Genomic DNA, 24616 nt, shown 5'->3' on the forward strand with positions numbered 1-24616 from the left:
TCTCAATCTGTGATAAATATCAAGGCATGAAGCATGAGTCATAAAGGATGAAAATGCAGTGTATCAAAATATTTCTGACTAGTATATATTAGCTTCAGCCAATTATGTAAATAGCAATATGACCTGAAAAGTGAATAGTCATTTGAATGAGTTGGAGTTGACAATGAAAATGCAGTTTGATCATATTTTGAAACTTAATTTCTAGGATGGTTATGAGGTGCTGTCCTTCAGAATGACATTGAATATAGCTTATGTTTGGAGATTCTTCCCCAGAAGAGGAAATTAGGCTAAGGATTCAGGTTTCTTATTATAAATTCAGAGATCTCTGCTAACTGGTTACTTACGTTCTCCTGTCTTGTCTTCTATTCCCTTGCCCCTTTGCACACAAACCCCCATCACCTCAGTTGTTTTTTAACCAGTGACATAGAATATTTCCTACCCACTGTACCAACCAGAGAGAAAAACCAAACATTTTAAAACATTGCTTGTAACAAATTTATATCAAACATATACGAACATAAATACCTTAAAACTTATCATGATAAAAACATATAAACAATGCAGCAAAGAAGAGAAGATCTTCAGTCCTGTCACAGCTTCATCTTCTTATGGAATTCCCCTTCTTTTGGAATACTCGTAGGAGGGAAAAAGAAAACTTAGTCCCACTTAGACTGGTCTTAAAAAGCACTTTCCATCTGGTGGTACTTTGTGTTTTCTACCTTAGGTATCTGTGGACCTGAATTCCCGAAGTCTTCGTCAATTCCGTTCCTCACCTCTGGAGGCAGGCCAGGCTCTATCCCCGCTACGGCCAGGAAATGGCAGTACAGGACCACTTGCAAAGCGTCGTTGAGCCTACAGGGAAACGGAATTTCCATTTATTTCCCACTTTATTCCCAGGGAGCTGTTCGGGATAATTGCACTCGTCATCCTCTCCCAGCTCACTCTTTGGGGGCGATGCCAAGAGTTTGTTTTCTCAGTCTCAAGCCTTACATTCTGCAATAAATAACAACACGGTCAAAGGCTGGTGGGGCATCATCTGTTTCTCCTGCATTGGTTGGAGACTAGCTGCCTCCCATTCTCTACTAATCTCTCAGAATGCCCTTGTAAAAAGACCCTTTCCAGCCTTCCTGTAGGTCCCTTTTATGCACTTAATGAAGAGATTATTTTCAAAATATTTCACATAACATTTAATTTTTTTTTTCTTTCTTTCTTTTCTCTCCATAGGTATGTACACTCCTCGGATTTAAACTTAAGAAAATTTCCTATATATTACTCAAGTACATTCTTCTTCTAGATTAATTCAGTCTTTAAAATAAAGCATTTCAAACTGTATAGCATTTAAAATTGGCAGAAAAGAATTTTGAAAGATATGAGAACATTTTCTTGGGATTTTTCAAGTTGAGCTATTAAAAGACAGTAAATCAGTTTTAACTAACTTGGTTCCTTGGGTACCTACCTATCAAAACTGTTATTAGTTGTAACCTCTTATCATTTAAATACGTGGAAATCTGGCTATTAAATCTAATAGGAACTGGAAAGTGCCCTCAAGAAATAAGTTGCAAATATATTTCTCTTCCTCAGCAAACAGATATTACTATCTGGTAAAAATAAAATAAAATAAAATAAAATAAAATAAATAAAATAAAATCACAGACAAACAAGAGTGAAGTAAAGCAACCCACAATAATCTATTTAATTTTAGTTTTTGAGTAAATATCTATCAAATAAAACTTTAGATTCTGTACCATTAGGAGAAAACTCATTTTTATATGTTATTGGACATACATACAGGAAAATAAAGTAACTTCACCAACATAAAGGTCAGATTAATGTTTGTTGGTTTGTATATCAGAAAGAATACATAAAAACTTTGAGCAGAATTAGTTAACAGAGTGACAGTGAATAAACAATATCAGAAGTATATCTAAAAATAATTTCCAGAAAAGCATAAGTGTCATAGGTTTTGTCATGGGCTGACATAAAAATATTTAATTTATGTAAAGAATTGGAAGATTCCAATCTTTCCATTCACTAGACTTTCCTGGAGGGTTAACTTTATAATTATCCTTTTTTGATATCCTTCTTGAATTACTTCTCTTTCCATGCACCAATATTAGACAGCTGGAGAAGAGAAATATGAAAAATACATCTACATTTGCATACATTGAGATGATGCTTCTCTGTTAGATACAGTCAAGTAGCTAAGAATTTATGTAACAAGTTAAAAGAACCCGAGTTATTACAGAACAAAAGATACTGTCCTTGCATATCCTAGCAGTGAAAGCTTCAGAGAGTCCATACATCCATAAATAATCTCACTGCCCTTAGACTCATATAAAAGTTGATAAGTAAGGGACAAACATAAACCACAGTTTTTGAAAACAAAGCCAAACCCCCCCTTGAAACTACTAGGGGCTGAAGGAACTGTTGTTTGGTTTTGTTTTTTGTTTGTTTGTTTGTTTGTTTGTTTTATTTGAACCTTGACTCAAGTTCCTGAATTCCTTGTAATCCAATTTAAGGCCTTATTTGAGTAAAGAATATAATAAGCTCTACATCCCTGGCATTTGTCTTCACAGAAATCAAAAGAGAGAGACAAGATCTTGTTCACTTTGATGTGGGTGCAAACTTTGCCTGAGATAATCCTATTAACCTAGCAATTTGAAGCACTTCTGTGACAAAAGGTTTCAAGATACCCAAAAACCCTCAAATAAAATGTTTATAGAATTAGCCACCTGTTAACAAAATTATACCATTATTTTCTTTGTTCAATAGGAGATAATAGAGAGTATTTTAAACTCAGTAATTTTTACCATAGACCAACCTTCACTTCTGTCACAAGAATCCAGAATTGCAACACTAGAAGGATGAAAGGACCTGTCAACAAATAGTTCAATTTGACCAAAGCTTCATAAAACTGACATTGCTTTTAATAATTACAATTATCATGAGACATTTGTTTTGAAATTCAATGTTCTTACTTTTTAGGAAGGTGAGTAGTATTTCTAAAATTCAAAACCAAGCCATGTCAAGAAAATTATACTAATGTAAAGCAGCTCTAATTCTAATTATTGATGAAATTTTTCTATCAATTATGGTTACAGAAAGGATTACAAATCAAATAACTTAATTACATATATCAATTTCCAGTATCTAATTTGTATTTTTATTAAAAATTTAAATTACATAAACAATTACTAAAGTCATTACCAAAGTGTATTTATTTGCAGTAATTTCCAAAGTGCTTGTTGCTGTGCTGTAGGAGAAAGTTACACCTAATAGGAAGGAGGGATGTTGGGAAAAATCAGAAAATCTTTTCAGAGATTTAAAATCTTAAAAAGACAAATACTAAATATAAGCATGAGCATGAAAATTAAGAATTACTCAATATGTCTGGCATCTCATAGAACTGTTGACCAACCAAGGCAAGGGAACCTCTGAGGATTACACAGAAAAGAGAAAAAAAAAATCTTATTTACTTATTCTAACTGATAATATTCTCTTCACTGAGATTTTTTTGGAGGAAATATTGCATCTAGGTAGATGGTGATGCACATCAAATCTGTTTTTGAAAGTTTACTGTATCTCTTGTACCAAAATGATGTTTAATAAAGTTCAGTCTGGCGTACAAGGAGTACAAGAAATTTGTGATTCAGTTTCAGTTTAGGCATACAAGGTGAAGTTGATGTGCAAGGGCAATATTTTACTCAATCACAAGTTGATTAAGCATCGTTGGAGGTAAATAAATATTTCCTGGCAAAGATTATTCTCATATATGCATCTATAAAGAATTTAATTAAACACATTCTGGTCTCAAACACCTACTCATAAAAGTTTAAACAGAGGTGCTCATAATTTTTGCTCCTATTATTGGAATCCAAAGGACAGCCCCCACCCTGCTCAAAGAAAACACTGAAGGTGTTAAAACAGCTTCTGAAAAAGACTATTCATTCTGATTTATACCATTATTTAATTGCTGAATGTTACAAATGAAGTAGCTGCTTGTAATGGCAAACAAAAAGGTTGAAAGAATGGGTGTCAGTGCAAAGCGTAATAGGATGGGTATAAACCAGCTGGTGACACAAATCAGTTAAGCTCTGCAGAACAGTCATGAGCACTTTATTCTATTTATCAGTAATCACAACCAGCTGTGTACACAGCACAACACTGACATCACATGAGATTGCCAACCCTATTGCTGTCACAAGGAATTGTTCTTTTCCCAGTCTCCTTTCCTCTCCAACGAACATAAATTTCTGATTAGAAGATAGTTCCTTTTCTTGCAAAACAGAGAGAAATTCTGGAAATATTTTGTCTGAGAATGTGCCAGGTAATAATTATAAGTTGCTGCTGAAATGAATGAACTTAAAACATTGTTACTGCCTTTCAGTGAAAAACTCAAAGCTTAAAAAAAAAAATAAAGGCATTTAAATTTATTTGAAGAGTGAGCTTTCAGTAAAGTTTGCAGGCTGGCTTTATTTTTTGGAATTTTGTCACACATACATACAAACGGACACACACAAAGATACAGATATATATATATATATGTGTGTGTGTTTATATATATATATATATCAATATATGTCTAGACTGTAAAAAGAAGTATTTGGGCTCTGAAAATGTGCAGTATTGTAACCCATAGCTTTGACAGGATGCTTTCAGTGGACAGACATAAGATATCCATATGCACCAATTTTTCTAACAACTACTGAAGAGTAGTTGCTGCAGTACTTAGCTGATGCTAGCAAATCCTTCTCTGTGGCAGGGTCTAAACACTATGCATGCAAAAATAGCAGCACTTCTAGTTATCTCAGAATGAAGGCAGAACAGGCTTGTGTTGCCTGTGGGGGATTATAAAGACCTTGCAGTGTGCATTCCCACACAGAAAGGCTGGGAGGGGGGCTGAGATGAGCAGCATCCTTTTATGTCAAAGACTTGGGGAAACTGTGTAACTGAACAGACTAGATAATTGTCATGCATCTTATTCCCAAAGCAGGTATCAAAGGCTAAAATCTGCATTATTAAGCATTTGCTCTTAAATGTCTAGACAATTTATACCAGATAACAGAGAGAATCCATAGCACAGCAAAGAATTAAACTAAGATTATCTCCTCAGCAAGTTATAGACTAAGCCACTAGTATACTCTGTCTTTTTGCTGACTCAAAATGAATGAAGGATATTTATTTTATTAGTACTTGTTTCTCTTAAAGATGAGAAACAGAAGAAATATGTGCAATTTTAATGGCTTCTTAGTTTTGGATTAGAGTTTTCTTGTGTTACAAACAAGAGTCTTTCATTTCTACTTGATAAATTTGATCAAAATGCCTGCAATTACTTTTTTGCCCTAAAGGCAAAACACTCATAATAAGATGTGTAATATATTTTCATCTTGTATGTCATATTAGAAAACTAACAGAAAGAAAATGTGTAAGGCTAGTCATTTCAGGCATGCATAGCCCATTAAATAAATAAAAGAGTAAATCTGCAATAGTTGCATATGTTATTTTGAAAGCCTGATGAATTTGCATGGTGCTGTGCTTTTTGGATGTCATTTTTTGTTCATTATACTCCAGTGTCCCAGAGTTGTCTAAATTAACCATAGGCTATTTAAAGGCAAGAAGTACACCACCATCATGATTAACCCTCATTACTGTCATGGTACAGTACTGTTCAGGTACCTAGAAGCTTCTGCAGAACAAAGTACTGAGGGTGCAAGATCTACTTTAAAATTCAGGGAACATTTTTGATGAACTGGGACTTGAATTAATCAACTTGGGAAATAATTGAAGATTAATCTTCATATAATGTCAAGGCAAAAGAAAGAAATATGAAAAAAAAATGAAATGTGATAAACAAATGCTTTCCATTGTGGCTGATTTTACTGCTATCATTTGAAGGCTTTTCCATGTGGCAGTTAAATTTAATTAATTATTAATTATATCAATAATGTTACAAAAGACAGTGTATCCTGATTTTGAATCATTGCTTGTTTGATGATTTTATACAGAAATAAGAAATGTGTTGGAGGTCTAGGAATCCCATAATAGTGCAAAAAATTGCTTTTGAATTTACAGTTGTAATTATCAGGGGGGTAGTCATATTAGTTTTAGTACTGTTTCAACCCCTGTAGTCCTTAAGAAATGCTATTTTAAACTCCAATTTCTAATCTAACTGTTAGGTTTGTTTTTTTTTTTTTTTTCAAGTTTCCAGGCTGGCTTTTGAGCCAAATGTGATCATTAGTAGCTTTTTTTCTTCCCAATACTTACACCTATTCAGTGCAATACTAGAAGGTCAACTCTGTGCCACAGAATAACACAGAACAAGGATATTATGTTTGATAAAACTGTTTTAGCCATTGGAATTAGAAGGAAGGGGAAAAAAAGAATCAAAAAAGATGCAATAATGACTTTATTAGCTGCTACAGACTTTAAATCCATTTTTTCATTAAAATCATCACCAATTTAGTCCCTGTCAGTTTAATGTTTTCTAAGCCACATCCACTGTTGCATTGTTATTATTTAAGGAAATACTCCTATTATTTTGGAACTCATCCTACTTAACTCTTGCAGTGATACATAACTTTAAATTATGGAGTCAGCACAGATTTTTACCCCCTTGAGGGACAAACTCTGTGATCTCATGGTAATTTACCTTTATTGCATACTTTTTAATTTGAGTGCTTCCGTAGGCATGATATAAAATAAGTATATAACAACAATAATAATTAGTAACATTCACAGCTTAACATGACTGCAACATGACTTTATGCTACTGATGTCACAAATTAGATGAGTATCATTTAGCAGTCTGACAACAAATTCAAAAGGACAAAACACATTGTATATGAGTGAAAGCCATCGTATAACTTGTCAAAACATGTATCTGTGTGGAGGAAAGGAAGGCTCAGTGAAGAATCATAAAATGTCAGAATGACTACATTATCTCAAACTCTAATTAAGTTATTTAAAGAAAATAAAAACAACTTAAATTTCATCATGCGTTTGTGCTTTCTGAAACTGAGGATATTAAAAATCTAGTTAAAATTGATAGATATATAAGAAACTTCATGCATTGAAGTTTGATTGATGTATAAGAGAATGAATAAAGTAAAAATAAAATAAACTCATCATTTTCTAAAGCTTACAAATATAACTTAACAAAGTACATCTACCCAATATTCAGAGGAGGGATTCTTTCTCAGTAATCACAAGGAAATGCTGTGTAACATCATATAAAATTATCTGAAAGATAATAGGGAAAAAAATCTAACTTATTTATTCATTTATTTATTTATTTATTTATTGTGAAACACATACATATTTAATTGTCATGAATGACATAATTCTTACCTGGGCTTTTGCTGTCATTGACCCTAATGATAATGAAAAATGGAGAACTGATTTGTCTCCATGGCAGTGCCATTTTTCCAAAGGAAAAAAATTAGTTTCTTTCCAGTAAAGTATCTCAGATGCAATAAAATTTCATTTCTTGTTTGCCCAGATCATGTCTATAAGACAGAGACACAAGAAAAGATTTTTTGTTGTGTTTTATTCCTTCAAAATATGAATCAGACCTTTTGGATTGAAATCACCTGCTTCTGTTAGAAAAAAGCTTTCTGTTTTGTCTCCTTCAACAATAAAATAAACAGTGAAAACACATTTTTCTTTTAAGAAAAGTCCCTGGAAAATTTCTCAGTATTTTCGGTTGAAACGATTTCTTTCCTAATCAGCATTAATAAAGAAGGTGATACTATTTTTTAAGACGGTTTTGAAACAGAAATGTCAAAATGAGAATTCTTCATGATTGGTTTGTTAATGGTTGGACTGGTTTTCTATTCTTGTGTTGGTAAAAACCTGTACCAATTGCACAGATGAATGCAGGTGAACCTTAGAACAAAGGCCAAAAAACTGGACAGTGACAGTTAAGTAAAGAACTATTGGTAGGTCACGCAGTGATTTTCAACACTGGTAGGCAGATGCCCTACATGAAAGCTCCAGAATTTCTGTGTGGCAGCATTCACTACTTAGCTTAATTTCATCCAGGATCTCCCTGGAGGGAGTAGGGTTACTTTGTTTCCCTCAGATGAACAGGTAAGTCTGTGCACAGAAATACCTTTTTTATTTTTCTCCTCTTATAGGGCAATAGTTTGAAATAAACTGCTGTTGATAATTAATGCAGGGTGCTCTGGGATGGTTAACTTCTGCCTCTTTAGAATAGTGAGAGAAAAACAAAATGCAAACCACAAGAATCATTTTATTATAAGCAGTCAGCCTCTAGGCTTTTTCTAATTTTACTCTTCTCCCCTAATAAGTCACTGAGTAGGTTTTCCATATGACAGGAGAGCCTCCTCCTGGTGGTTGTCACTACCCATAGAAGTGAGCCTTACCAACAGTCATGTCTTGGGGAACACCTGGGTGAAAGGATGAGCAAGAGTTTCTCACAGAGAACTGCTTTGGGGAGCCCTTGAGCAGTAAGGTGAGGCCTCTTTCACAGCTGTGACATTTCCTGTAATGTCTTACCTGCCTCCTGGGAAAAATCCCTCTAGTGCAGTCATTTGCCTCTGAATGTGGCATCACTTTCCCTTTTTCTTTGATCAAAGCAACATAGAATCAGCTACTGGCAAGCAGGATGCTCACCAAAAGGTACCTCAGGAAATTAAATTCCCTTAAATTCCTTCTAAACAGCTTCCAGTTCTCGAACTGTCTCTTTTATGGGCAACTCATGCTTTTCTACACTGCAGCACGGCATGTAATGTGTACAGATGGTTGGGGCTGAGTTCCTTTAAGCCCTAGACAAATACAATGCATAAAAAAGAGTGTCAGGTGCTGAGGGCTAGGATGCTAAAGAGGCCAAGAGCACTTACATCTCCCATTGACTTCAGGGGCAGCTGAGGCTCCTTGAAAACTCTCAGGAAGAACTCAGCAATTTACAGAAGTCAAGACCTATGTTTTTGAAAGGTTCCTCTCTTTCTGTTTTCTTTCTTAGAATGGCATGTTATTCATAAGATACTTATTGCCTTAATTTGATATCTGCTAACAGATTTAAATAGTAATGAGCAAAACTATTCTTCAAAGTAAACAAATAAAAGTTAGACTTTTTAGTAAATAACAGAAGTTATTAAATCCTAATCCTAACAACTGTGTGTTAGGATTTAATTATGAAAAGAAAGTTATATTTGTCAAAAGGCATCTGTAATTTTTGTTTCCATCATTTTATAAAGGTTCTTTTAATGGATTAAAATCACTTCTGGCAGCTTTTTCCCCCTTGCTGCCATAAACTGAACCCAAATTTCTACTTTAAGGAAGACAGCTGTTAGAAATGTAAACAGGAAGTTCTGAATAGGAATAAAAAAAGTATCACTATGATTGCTTCACTTTTTAATAACCAAAACATTTCATAAGATGCTTTACTTTGCTGTAAAATAAGCTTTTCACATCTTTGCAGCTGCTTCATATGTACCTGAAGGAATATGAATATATTAAGATAGTCTTCCAAATAGGTATATATTATATCAAGATAGTCTTACAAAGCATTAATCATTATTACACCTCTCTAATAAATGCAAAAAAAAAAAAAAAAGGTTTTGTGTTTTGCTTTTTTTCTCAAAATTAAATGTAATTAGGCCCTTTTTCCAGCTTGGAAATCTGTAAATTAGGTAGCTGGATGTACTTTTCTGAGACATACATTGCAGCACTCTATGAACAAGCCTGAGGAAGAAATAAAAATGAAAGGTTTTTCATATAATTATTCTTCTCTTTGTAAATTACTTGGGGTTTTTTTGTTTGTTTGTTTGTTTTTGGGTTTTTTTTTCCTCCTCACTTTGGGAGAATCAATGTTAATAATCCAAGAAAAATGTGCATACAGAGAATTTCTGCAACACATGCTGGTGTGTTGAAGTGGCAAGCCAGCACTGCAAATCCATATTCAAAATAGGAAAGAGCAACATTACAATCTTGTTAACCACTAGCATATATATACACCAATCCTTAAGGTGGGGGATGGAGGGGGGAGTGTGAAACTTACTTTCCAGAAATATGGTTGGTATAATGCCAGAGATTTGCCTCTGATCTATAGATTAGGACTGTGGCTTCAAAAACTTGAACATTTGTAGCTAGATGGTGTGAATTTAGAGAACTATATACAGAAAAAGTTGTTTACATAAAAAATGAGGCTAGGAAGTATCAGAAAATTTTGTAAAAACTATTTATATGTACAGTAATTATAAATTATGTCTGTAGAGATCTATAACTAGAAAAAACATCATCCCAAAGATTTTTGTTTTGTTTTATAGGGCTATAATGGACTGTGAAATATATAAAATGCATAGCAGTTCAGCTACTTCAGAAAGAGAAGCACCTCAGGGAAATATTGTGCCAGATTTTCAAATAAAGTTATGATCCCATTGTGCCACTCAGCTGCTACAAATGAACCATAACCCAGCTGAAAATTTGTGGCAAAGGATTTCCTGTCCTCAGCAAATTCTCTTCTGACATGTATCTATCATTCCCAGGCACTGTAGCTTTATGTCTTCACTGTGAAAAGATATCTCAAGAGTAAGACAGTTCATGGTAGAGCCATGCTACAAAAACCCCACCAAAATTCTGAAGAACCAATAGAGTTGAACCAAGGAAACTCAGAACAGTTGATACAGGTTCAGACCCTTTATATCTTTTGTCCCCTGTGTTGAATCAGACACAGGTAAAGTACTTGTTCTCTAAGGGATTTTCCTTCATTTATTCCTTTAAAAAAAAAATTGCAATCACATTTCCAACCAATTTGTGTTTGTAGTATAGTACTAGCACTGTCTTCACTATGCTAGTTACAGTTATCGTGCACATCCTGATTTAATTCTAAGCATTAGAATTATGCATTGACAACCTGGGAATTTTCTTTTAATTTAAAGATTTTACCAAGAAAATACCTTTTTTATTTATCCTGCAAAGAGAAAGATGATTTTTCCTATAAAACCAGGTATAGTCTATGTAGCTTTTTATCTTTTCTGATCAATTTACCCTAATGGCTGTTGTATTTTGTATCTTATTTTACCTTCCCTCCTTCTTCTGAGATCTCTCTTATTTCCTTAACATACATTATGAAAACAAACAAAGGCCCAAGGTCATGTCTATTTCAGTATCATAACTTCTAAAAGGATGCAACAAAATTGTCAGTCTCCTTGTCAATGGCAGTAGAGCTTCTCTCTAATTAAATAGAAAATGGGATTTTCTCCCTCCTCCTGACAAAATAAAGGAAACAAAACTCTGAATAATGTGATTCTCTCTGACATTTCAGCATGAATGGATGGAGCTGTTATCCACCCATTAGGAAATAGTAATGTTCAGAGCATGACATTTATAGTAAATATAAAATCTGTAACCATTTAGATTCTAGAATGCTTGCAGATCTGTATTACTGATAAAAGCTTGAGAAAACAAAAAAGTAACATGGTTAAAAGCTCAAACACAAGACAGCATGATTAAACATATTTTCATTTTTTAAATTCAAGGAAGATGTAAATCGTCATGACATTTAACATTGCTGCGCAATAACAGTTATTAAGGTAGTCAGAATGAAGGTAATTACATTAATATGTGGTATTGTTTGTCAAAGAAAACAAGGAAATAACTGTGCAGGCTTCAAGTCTATTTATAATGCTCACATGTCTGTAACGGTGTGACCACTGAAGGACAATGAGCAATTTCTAGATAAAATCTGCATAATTATTCTCATATTGCAAGAAGAAAATATAGGACAAAAAGAAAGACTGAAAACAGTGTAGTAATTCAAATAGTGTAAGCAGAACTTAAAAGCAGAACCTGGAGCACATCCAATTTGAGGATGAAGAAATAGAGTACTAAAACCTCACTCGTAATTTTAATTCCTTAAAAAGTGGGGAGTACTAGAGTCTTTTCAAGTGTGTTTGAAATGGTAATAGTCAAGAAAATTACTTTACAGAGAACTGTTAATGCTACTTTACAATGTAGGAAAATATTTAATAGTACTCTCTGGAGGAATTAAAAAATAGAAATAGATCAGGATTTCAAATAAGAGAAGAGGGAAGAAAAATGGAAAGGAAAAAAAAAAGAAAGGATGCAGGATAATAGATACAAAACAACAGACTGCATCACTTAACCCCAAGAACAAGCTAGTGAACCCAAAGCGTTTGATATGTTATGTGATGGAATTGCTAACACTGGTGCACTGATAGATGCACATGAATCAGCACAACATTCTACCCACAGAAGTACCTGCAATTTTTTCACACTCAGAAAGTCTTCAAGGCTTGGTGTCTTTTCGTGTGTGTCATAAACTGTTGGGTCAAATGTATAATCAAATTAATCCAAAGGCATGTAAAATTTGTTTGGTTGTATTACTATTTCATTTAACTAGTGTGAAACATCTTGATCTCCAGAGAGAAATGACAAGTTTACCTTCAAGAAGTAAATGTTATCGGAAATAATGAAGTTACATGTGCCTTAAAAGAAAGAGTAAAAACCAAAAAAACCAAAACAACCAACAAACCCACACTAAGTTATTAAATGCATGATGAATATGCTTTACGAGATACTGTCATCAGAGAACAAGATCCTGTGAGATAACTGTTATATATTAAATAACTTCTTGAAACAGCAGCCACAGTAAAACTTCTTTCCAAGGTGATAAATTGTGCTTTTTAAAAAAATAAACACATGTGCCAAAGAATATGTATCAAAAAAAACATAAAACATTTTATAGTAAATGATAATATTTTATTTGTTTTCTATATAGAAAAAGCTATGACTTTGTGTACTATTTCCAACAACTACTTTGATTTTAATAACAGATGAGTTGAAATATAAGAGATCCAAAGCAAAATGGAAGCCGGTGATAACAGAGTACTGCTTAAGTATACTGATTAATAAAAATGCTTATGGTACAAGTATTTGTAAGCAGGAGAACTTTAGAGGTACAACAAAAACCAAACAAACAAACAACAAAGACAACACCATCCAGTATATGTTAATAAAAAATTGGATCAAGGAAAGTGTTTGGTTTTAGCAAAATAAAAAAAAAAAATAAATTAAAAAAAAATTAAAAAAAAATTAAAAAAAAAAAAAAAAAAAAAAAAAAAAAAAAAAAAAAAGCCAGGTTATACTCTCAGTGAAGATCCTATGTAATACCTCAGTTACAGCATCCACGTTTTCAATATTCAGGCCAATATTCTTTTAAATATTTTCTCATGTGGTAGCCCTTGGCCCAGTCAGGATGGGATCAGAGGTGAAGAATGTGCTTTACTCTGCAGCCAGGAGCCATGGTCTGTCATGGAGCCTTTGGCAGAAGGTGCCGGGTGAGACTCGGGGACGACCACTGGGATTCTGGAGCCGAAGCTACAGAGGATCCGAAGCCAACTACACTCCCACAGAGAAGGAAATCTTAGCCACCTGTGAAGGAGTCCAAGCCGCCTCAGAGGTGATTGGTACTGAAGCACAGCTGCTTCTGGCACCTCGACTACCGGTGCTTGGGTGAATGTTCAAGGGAAAGGTTCCTACCACACATCACGCCACCGACACCACGTGGAGCAAATGGATCGCCCTGATCACACAGCGCGCCCGTATTGGAAACCTGAATCGCCCTGGGATTCTGGAAATTATAACAAATTGGCCTGAAGGTGAGACCTTTGGATTATCCTCTGAAGAAGAGGAGGAGCAAGTGACACGGGCCGAGGAAGCCCCACCATATAACGAGCTACCAGAGAGTGAGAGACGATATGCCCTTTTCACCGACGGTTCCTGCCAAATTGTAGGTGCTAACCGGAAATGGAAAGCTGCTGTATGGAGCCCCACACGACGAGTTGCACAAGCTACCGAGGGAGAAGGTGGATCGAGTCAGGTCGCAGAGCTTAAAGCTGTCCAGTTGGCTTTGGATATTGCTGAGCAAGAGAAATGGCTGAGGCTCTATCTCTACACTGACTCGTGGATGGTAGCTAATGCTCTGTGGGGATGGCTGGACCGCTGGAGAAAGGCCAACTGGCAGCGCAGAGGGAAACCCATCTGGGCTGCTGAGATTTGGCAGGACATTGCCACCCGAGTAGAAAGGCTGGCCGTGAAGGTTCGACATGTGGATGCGCACGTACCCAAGAGTCGGGCTAATGAAGAACATCATAACAACGAGCAGGTGGATCGAGCTGCCAAGGTGAAAGTATCACAGGTTGATCTAGACTGGCAGCACAAAGGAGAATTATTCCTAGCTCGTTGGGCTCATGATGCCTCTGGTCATCAAGGGAGAGATGCAACATATCGATGGGCTCGTGACCGAGGGGTGGACATTACTATGGACAGCATCTCCCAGGCTATCCATGACTGCGAGACCTGTGCTGCGATCAAACAGGCCAAGCGAGTGAAGCCTCTGTGGTATGGCGGACGATGGTCAAAGTATAGGTATGGGGAAGCCTGGCAAATTGACTACATCACCCTTCCCCAAACCCGCCAAAGCAAGCGCTACGTGCTCACCATGATGGAAGCAACCACTGGATGGCTGGAGACTTACCCTGTGCCTCATGCTACTGCCCGGAACACCATCTTGGGCCTGGAAAAGCAGGTCCTGTGGAGACATGGCACCCCTGAGAGAATTGAGTCAGACAACGGGACTCATTTCAAGAATGGCCTCATAAGCACTTGGGCCAGAGAACACAGAATCGAATGGATATACCATATCCCATATCATGCACCAGCTGCCGGGAAGGTGGAACGCTGCAATGGACTGCTTAAAACTACCCTTAAGGCACTTGGCGGAGGGACCTTTAAAAATTGGGAACTGAACTTAGCAAAGGCCACCTGGATGGTCAATACCCAAGGGTCCATCAGTCGAGCTGGTCCTGCCCAGTCTGAATCCTTGCACACAGTGGATGGAGATGGGGTCCCTGTGGTACACATGAGAGGTATGTTAGGAAAGACTGTTAGGATTAATCCCACCTCGGGCAAGGGCAAACCCATCCGTGGGGTTGTCTTTGCTCAAGGACCTGGTTACACTTGGTGGGTGATGCAAAAGGATGGGGAAACCCACTGTGTACCACAAGGAGACCTTATTTTAAGTGAGAACTGTGTGTAGGTTTTCATTATATATATATATATATATATATATATGTGTGTGTGTGTGTGTAGTTTAAGGAAGGTATTGATTTGGGATGATGTAGATGGTAATAGAATAAGGGGTGGATAATGTCCTGGGTTGAAGTATATTCTATCACCATCTTCATGAACTGTTGAAACCAGGTGAGGCAGTGTTCCCTGCCTCCTGCACTCTGGCTTATCTTCTGTTAATGGGTCCATCAGCACCTTTGCTACACAGCTCACAGATAACCCCCTCCTGGACTACCTCCTGTTAATGGGCCCATCAGGCCTCATCCCATGACTCACCATCGCATTGCGAAATGCTCCGCCCAGAGGGAGGAACCAAGCATTCCAGCCTGGATATAAACTGAGACTCTGAACACCAGAGGGGCGCTTACCTACTGGATTCCCAGAGGACCCGAGCTACCAGACCTTTCTACAGGATCACTGCTTCAGGAAGACCACCTCATCTGGACTGCTTCCATCACTCCGCTCAGGTTGTATTCTGACTCTCTCAATGGTCTTTTGTATTATTGCATCTATTTTATTTTACTTTCTTTTCCTTTTTTCCCTATTAAATTGTATCTCTGACTTGGAGCCTCTCATATGTTTTGCTTTCAAACCACTACAGCTATGCTCCTTCTAACTTAGACATCCTGAGCTACTCTACTGTCTCAGAATCACATATAAGGAGGATATAGAAAATCATTTAGCAAATTTTCAAAATACAGTAATTAGATTGGAGCAAATTATTGTTTTTCAGAAAAAAAAATCTATTAACAAATAATATTAGAGTTTTCTAGTTTAAAGGTTTTACAGTGGCCCAGGCTTTACTTTGATTTCTTAAGAGAAGAATGTTTTAATTTCTTGCTAATGTACAATTGAAGATGGTAGTTTTAAATCGAAAACCAGCATGACATTATCTTCTGATAAATAACGTACTTGAAAAAAAAAAAAAAGATATGCCCCAGTATTTGTTTGTTTATTTATTTATTTATTTAGTCATTGATCTGCCTGCCTTAAGCTAATTATTTAAAGTTGGTGTTTGGAGCTTTTAGACTTAGGATTATTTGTAAAGATCACACACATATTATAGCATCAGAGTCCTCATGTGCATAGTAAGAATTAAATGTACTGGCAGTCACACTTGAACTGGATCCCCTCATGATTTTCTGGGAGATGTAGAAATAGCATCAGGGAGATGTTTGTTATTCATTCATCTCAGTTTTAAAAAAATTGTTTCTGCTTTACAGTGTGGATTATGGTTTTGTGTAATAAAAATATTTAAAGAAATTTCACCATGAACAAAAAAAAAAAAAAACTAGGCTTGGGGCTCTAAAGGATGGAAGCAAAAGATTCTCCGCACAATTCCTTAATAGTGTGTAGAGTATCTCCAGAGAACCTACATAAAAATTAATGCATTAAAACTGTGGTCTTTAGTATTTAATTTAGAGTATTTTTTTAATTTATTCAAGGTTTGAGATCAGTTTTGGGAGATAAAAAGCAGTATATAAGCCTTGGGAGAAAGAATTCCAATGTTTTGCAAAGCATAGACAGAGACTGACGACAGACTGATCTGACTTTCTGGAGCAGCAAAGCTTACAGCTGTACTCTCCCAAAGGCTATATCTCAGGAGGAGAATTACAGGGCTTTACCACAGTATTTTAAGATTGGAAATTAAAACCTCTCAATTTTTACACAGGACAGTGAAGAACTCTTCATCCAACTGGGTCCTGGGAGATTATTCAGAGTTTTTTATTTGGTATAATCCTTTTCATCCTTCATTTGATTTTGCCACTCACTGGAGAGAAGTAGTAAATAAAGTATCAAAAAATAAACTTTCTAAATTTCCAGTGAAAAGACATTTTTGCTACATGTCCTATGAGTTGCTGATCTCCCTTTTCTCTGAGTAACCTGAGTGCCTGGTCAGGATTATAGAAGTGCAACATCCCATAAGAAAAAATACAAAATAGAATCTCGTGAAGTCCAAAGAGAAAAAGAAGGACAGAATGATGATGGCGGGTCCATCTGGCCGAATGCAAATGTCTGCAGTGCAGACCCCTCTGTCACACCTATAGTATTATTGACACATATTCCTTCTACAGTCAATGAAGAGAAACAGCTAAGTCTAAGTGCTGATTCATATTGTCTTAAGTAGAAGTTAAAAATGCATGGAGTGTTATGTCCTGAAGTATTTATTTCTTACCACTGGTTTTGGAGTTCATACACTAAGCTTAGAGGGAAATCTCTAGAATGCAAATGTCTAAGGATATGTGATATTAATTCAAATAATGTAAACCAAACTTCTCCAAGAAATTCTATGTTTTCTAGCACAGTTTAAAACTGAATAAGTCCATTTAAAACTAATATGCTAAAATGAAGCATACCTGTGAGTGTTCAAATCTCTCAATAGAGAATGTGGAAAAAAAAGATGTAGTGCAAAACTACAGTAAAATGTTGCAATTCTTATGCTTGACACATTTTGATTTCATCCAGCCCTAAAAATGGAACTTCATGTAACATAAGTCCACAATACAGGAATATATGTAACCAGATATAGGTAACTGTACTGTGGGAGTTCAGTAAAAAAAAAAATGTTACAGTAAATAGAATTATGTCTAATAAAATCAGAAATTTATTTTGAAGAGTATTCTGTGAGATTCTTAATGATTTTTTTTATTAAAAACACAATTTTTGTTGAGGCATTTAAGACAGAAAATAGGTTTTAACACTTAAAGCATGTAGCAGAATACCTAGCCTAAATTTTTTTCTAATTCATTATTGTGTTCAAAAGCTACATGATCCTGTCCTAAGTCAAGTAAACAAAAAGGCCATGAATGTCATTAATGTCCACCACCAATGACTACAGGATCACAAGTCATAAGTATTTTGTTTTATGTCAGCATTAGTCAAGATATAATGAACCTTTAGAATCATTCAAATTTGTTTTGTTTTTTAATTCAATAGTCAGCATTTCATTAAAAAAATCTTTTAAAACACACTTGTTCAGTATTCAGTCTCAGGCTAAATCTTTGCTAAACCTTTCAAAAAAACTCAGCAGGTTTTAGTAGCTGATGTCAGTGTTTATGTTTGTTACTTCTGATGTCTTTAACAATTCAACCAAATTTGTATAAAAATATCGGGAACCCGATTTCTTAAAAATCCCATAAATTATCTTAGTAGTCACTCCCCAGTTAAGTTTGCTTGCAATGGACCTCTGAAGAGAATGAACATAAATCTAGTCTTAATTCTAAATCTGAAAGAAAACCTCATTCTGAAGGCAAACTCAGCATTATAATAGAATGTACAATACAATGTCATTTGTTTCATGTAGTTTCATACAGTGACTTCATTCAGCAGTTGGCCTGAAAATAAGAAACTTTTAATTTATTTTGTTACTCAACATAGTTTTAGAAACATAGACTTTAAAACTAGTGTGATGCCAGATCTTTGCTATTTTTGTTCAGAACATGGCTTTGCTCAGAACTTTGTTCAGAACTTTGGTATAAGAATACCAATTGCATGGGTATTTTAAAAATTTAGAAGAGTGACAATAGGATTCTTATTATTCAAGTACAGATTTTCATAAATAAAGCACAGAAGACCAAACTAATTTATGTACAAAATAAAATATATAGGTACAACAAAGTGAAGGGCTGTGCCTTACCATTGGGTTGCCATGAGCCCATGAAGTGCTACAGGCTTGGGAAAGAGAGGCTAGAAAGTTGGTAGAAAAGGATGTGGGCGTGCAGGTTGACAGCTGCTGAACATGATCCAGCATGTGTCCAGGTGGCCAAGAAGGCAAATGACATCCTGGCCTGCATCAGCAATAGTGTGGCCAATAGGAGCAGGACAGCAGTTGTCACCCTGTACTCAGCACTGATGAGGCCACACCTTCAATACTGTGTTCAGTTCTGGGCCCCTCTCTGCAAGAAGGACATTGAGGGCCTGGAGAGTGTCCAGAGAAGGGCAATAGAGCTGGTGAAGGGTCTGGAGTGCAGTTCTGATGAGGAGCAGCTGAGGGAGCTGGAGTTGTTTAGTCTGAAGAAAAGGAGGCTCTGTGGGAATCTTACTGCTCTCTGTAAGTAACTGAAAGAGGGTTGTAATAAAGCTTGATCTCTTCTCCAACTAACAAGTGATAGGACAAGAAATAATGGCCTCAAGTTGTGCCAGCAGAGGTTTAGATTCAATATTAGGATAAAATTCTTCTCTGGAATTGGTGTCAGACATTAGAGAAGGCTTACCAAGGAAGTGGTGGAATCACCATTGCTAGAAGTGTTCAAAGTTTGTGTGGATGTGGCACTTGAGGCCTTCGTGTAGTGGAGAACACGACAGTGCTGGGTTAATGGTTGAAACTAATGATCTTAGAGCTCTTTTCCAACCTTTATGATTCTGATGTTTGGGTTATGTTAACCCACTTTTTCTTGGTGAAAAGATGAACATCTGTTTGGTATCATCTCTATCTTCTCATCTCTCATTGGAAAATGTTGTAATCAGACATGTTGTGCCTACAGCATTGTTTTAAAAACAGTTTTCTCAAGAGAAGTTCTAAGCTTTCAATTTGGGTATGTGCTTAGACTTTGCCGTTAGTTCTAAAAAATGTATTTGAGACTAATGTCAAGTACTACTGAAATCTTAGTTGGAAGTAGAGTTGGGTTTCTTCTTTCTCTCATGTGAATCTGAAATTTGAAAGTTTTAACTGGAAAGCCACATTTTTTGAGAAATTATCGAGAGCTGTTGTTTTGGAAAAAATGGCAAACAGTTGAAGTATTATTGATACATTAAAAGCTCTAAAAGGAAAAACAAAAGAATAATTTTAAAAAAATTATTAGACATTTCATCAATTCAGAACATAATTCAAAGTTGAAAAAAATGGTGTTTTTTTCTCAAGGATTGGTAAATTATATCTGCCTATTGAGACATTTTCATAGAAATTTTTCTTATAAGAAGACCAAAACAAAACAATATGACATTGTAAGGTTTATGATTAATATTAGAGGTGTTGCATATCCTTAGGCACCAATGTTGTACACAAGCTTGTCTTCCTAATTTTATTTCAGATTAATAAGGGAGAAATGGATACTTGTCAGGCAAAATTTAATCTGAAACATTTAAAACATCTACATTAAGGCAAGATTAATTATGTCCTGAAAATATACCATCTCATTTATTTTATTAACCATTAAGGCAGCACAGGGATTTTCACTCAGATGTATTTGACTGAGTAATTTCTCCTTCTTTGCATCAATATAATATTCTGTCATATCTGTGACTGCCTTAGCAACAGCACAGCCAAATACCCCACAGCTAAAGGAGGTCAGTTTTATGGCTTCTGTTTCCAGAGCTACTAAGGAGCAATACATCAGTTCTCTCATCAAGATCAAGATCTTCATCAACTTTTAGTAGCTAAACTGATGATTCAGCCACTGATTGAATTCATTGAATCACAATCATTCACGGACTAGCAAAATGAAAAATGCTTAATAAGCCAGAATGCTAATATGCTGCTAAATTTTCTGGATTCATTTCCCAAGTGTGTGCACTCTGAGTTCATTAGGACAGAGGTAGCTCTTTCAAAGTACTGAAGGTTACCTTGAACTTTAAGCCTTGAATTTTGAAACTGTTCACAATTCAGCCCACTAGATGAACCTTCATGATCTACTTTCCTGTATTATAAATATAATAATAATGTCTTCATAGAAACAACATGCCTCATATGGAAGAAACACTTAATTTAGACATGGGATTTCTAGGTTTATTCTGATAAATAATGGCGCTTTTTTTTTTTTTCTTTACATTATCTTGCAAAAAATGCTGAGGTGTACCATAAACATCTAGTGCTTTCTAATGGTGATAGCAGGTGTCCTGTGGCAGGTAGGCCATAATGATTTGAGGGCAGAGATGGTAAATTGTGAAGCTGCCATTTCCAGTGATATTATTATATACTACTACCTCAGAGCTGATGGACTTCTTCTTTAAGTCAAGCCCAATATTTTAATTTAATGCTAATTCACATAAATTCTTCTCTTATTGCTGGCAGTCTAATTGCTGGTTTCTCTCTGGAATGGATTATCACTGTGATGAACACTTAAGAGGGACATTTTTCTGAGAAGTTGATATGTTAATTATAAACATGGTAAAGCAAGTCACAGATACACAAAAAATGACTTTCAAATGTGCTTTCCTTAATTTAACTAGAAGTAAATCCCAAGTTTTGTGACATTTCTAAGCTGGTCCTCAGAGAAAGATACTATGCATAGGCTTCTATGGGAAAGGGTGGAGATGGGCACACATCAATTGATTGCCCTCAGAGGAGTGGCATCCTGTTTTCCTTTATTACTTTCTAAATAGCTAGAACCCTTCTTGGTTTTAGTACATTGATAGTCATTTAAAAAGACTTGTCAGAGGGGCTGTCAGAGCAACAAACACATAAGTAGGGGAAGGTCTTAGCATACATCACCATCTACTGTCATCCTTATCAGCTTGCCAGGGAGCCAGAATAGCTGGGCAATGTAAGTGCAATGCCCTCCAGGATTGTCTTTGAAGCTCTCAGCCCATAAAAATGCATCTTATTGAACAGAGACGTATAGAACAATCTTAAGCTGCATGAATAGTAAGAAACAGAGTTGAAAACTAAGATGGCAATATTAGAATCATGATGGAAAAATAAACTAAAATTTTAACTTCTTTGTATTCATAAGTTTGTTTTTATTTGTTTGTTCCTGTAACACATAAAATCAGATGATTATGTTCTATTCATTTCATTTTGGGTTTAGGTATTGATCATGCAAATCCAAATGTTTATATATTGTTATGTTGGGGCTTTTTTGACTGCTGGTATTGCAATGTCTTTTTAAAAAGAAATAAAACTATTAGATATATTAGAAAACATGTAATCATAGTTTCTCAGATATCTCTGCTCTTTGGTCATTGCAAGACTGATCTAATTTCTTTAGCAGTCATTAGCAAAATTCCCAGTGACTACAAGATGGAAATGAGGGAAGGCTTAGTACGTGAACATAATCTGTTACTCTCTCTTGAATATAGCAGTTACATTTTAATAGCGTAATTTCTTACTATACGGTATTGTATTGCCTGATTGTATTGGTTTAGTTATTCAATGTATTTGAAAAACCCACCAAATTATTCTAAATGCAAACACATTTACTACCAAAGAGTAAAAATCAAATCCTTAGAATATGTAAAGTCTTTTGTTGTGGGGAAAAAAAATATTCTCTTCAAGAAGCTAACAACTTCATATATTGTATAAAGTGGAGGCCGTTAAAATTGATTTTATTAAAATGTTCAGTAGAACAGAGAGAAAAAGACAGGTAGACCAAAAAACAAAAACATAAACAAAAACAAAACAAAAACCCAAAAACAAAAACAAACAAAAAAAGAGCCATAAAATAGACTACTCAGCTACTTATTATCCTGAGCTGCTTCTCCAAATCTGTTTGTTACTAAACTACACCTTATTTTGACACATAATCCTCTTAAGAACTGATCCCCCCTTGTAAATGCAGCTCACTTCAGAATGTAAGCAAATTGGTTTTCAAAGATTGATTGATAAAGGGAAGCTTTCATTCATCATGGTCCATAGTTGCCAGTAATAGAAATGTGAAAGCATGACATTTTCCTCTGTTTACCCCTTCCTTGAACTGGTCAAATATTGGTCTGGTTCAGTAAATGCAAATTGTACTCCAGTAGCAAAACGAAATAAAATAATAATAATAATAAAAAAAGATTAATTTAACAGTTTGTTTGGAGCTTGACCCAAAATAAGCACTGTGTCTTATGAAGAGAATATTACTTAGGTAAACCTTAAACACCTTACTTATCTCCTTATTCCTAAACAACACTTGTGTGTGAAGCCTTATAGTCTTTCAGGTCAAATACTGCATTTTGTTATGAATAGTCTGTGAAAGTTGTACTTTTTGAAAGAATACCATTTTTCGTAGCAATTTCCTGAAACTTTCACATTTGACTCTTCAGCAAGTAAAGACTGAATTAAGCTGCAGGTTCACTGCTATGGTTAATATTTGTAGTATTCTTATACAGTATAACACCCTGATACTATGTGACTTTTTTATTCTCTGATCATATCCTGCTAGAAAATGTATGAAATAATTCAGCTAAAAAAAATTAAAAAGTTAAATTAATAAATATGTTCTATTACAATATTTATTTCCATATTTTGTTTTGTTAACCATTTATTTTTATTTCTTCCCATTTTCATGGACCTGAATGCTCATCAGAAAAGTAATAGTAGAGTAGAGTAAGCTGGGGAAACACAGAATGTTTGGGCATCTTCAAATTGCAAATTTGGGGCCAAGCTTAAAAGAGATCAGCTGCTGCAGAGCTCAGCATCATCTGGGAGCAAGTGACAGCTGCCTTCCTGCAGTCAATAATCTGCTTTATGTGAGACAAGAATCCTTAGGAGAAATAGTTAAAGAGGAAGGATTTATGACAGCTTTTTAAATGTGTAAGTCTCCCTAAAGTAACATCACTTGAACAAGGAAAATCTTCTCACAGTCAAAGGTAAGTATTTGGAGCTGCTATTGAGCTGTGAAATCAGTGTTAGAGGCTCTTATCAATCTAGCTCTTTGCAGAAAGTTGTGGATTGCATCTGCCATTAAATTCTGATGTCAAAGGTGGCTGAGGAGTGCAGAGAACCCTGAGAGACTCCCAGGATCTCTTGCCTATTGAATTATTCTCTTTTTAAAATTAATACCCAAGCACTTACCAAGCCTCCCTCATTTCTTCTTTATAGTGTCTTGGAATGGAGTTGTGTTAGAGATTACATAAATAAAATAAATATTATTCATCTGAAGAGTTGAAAGATTCAGACTCTGTGATTGACCAACTTTGTTTAGACAAAACTTTTGCTGCTTACAGACACCAGGTCTTCTAACGAGAATTATTTCACATGTAAGATACCAATATCAGATGATTGGCAATTTTTTTCAGCCCTGAAGAGTGATGGCTTGTGTTCCTGTTGACTATTGCAGGTTTGTTTGCAATAAATTATTTTGGTTTCTTTAAAAATTCTGGATAAAATTATTTCCTTAACTAAGGAGTTGTTTGCACTTTTTAATAAAAAACAAACAAACAAACAAAAAAAAAACAAACAAAAAAAAAAAAAAAAACAAAACAAAAACAAAAACAAAAAAAAAAACCCAAACAACCCACCCTCAAAAAAAAAAAACCCACCAAAACCCAGAAAAGAAATCAAACCAACAGCAACAACAAAGGAAAAAACCACAAAAAACCCAAAACCAACCAACCAAGAAAAATGCAAACAAAAAACTCAAACAAATAAAAACCACCCCAAACAAAAAAAGAAAAAAAAAAAAAAGAAAAAAAAAGAAAAAAAGAAACCCACTAAAAATACTCCCATTAAAATGGATTGTAAAAATGGTTGTGGTGCTTCTGTAGATCATTTGGATGATCTACAGAGAGAGAAAAAACTACTAAAGCAATATAATTTAAGTTTGACCTTATCATGTGTTCAGACATGACATTCAAGTTC

General features: G+C 35.2%; 1 long non-coding RNA gene across 1 annotated transcript; it reads right to left on the reverse strand.

Moving 5' to 3' along the window:
• Nucleotides 1–471: 471 nt before the first annotated feature.
• Nucleotides 472–774, reverse strand: LOC136286002 (uncharacterized). Its single transcript, XR_010719669.1, has 2 exons — nt 720–774; nt 472–633 (listed from the first exon to the last, which is right to left on the reverse strand). It is a non-coding gene; the product is annotated as an uncharacterized lncRNA (long non-coding RNA).
• Nucleotides 775–24616: the final 23842 nt, after the last annotated feature.

This window comes from Chamaea fasciata, unplaced genomic scaffold (assembly GCF_029207755.1).
Source record: "Chamaea fasciata isolate MVZ Bird 193981 ecotype frontalis unplaced genomic scaffold, bChaFas1.0.hap1 SCAF_2, whole genome shotgun sequence".
NCBI classification, from domain to species: domain Eukaryota; kingdom Metazoa; phylum Chordata; class Aves; order Passeriformes; family Sylviidae; genus Chamaea; species Chamaea fasciata.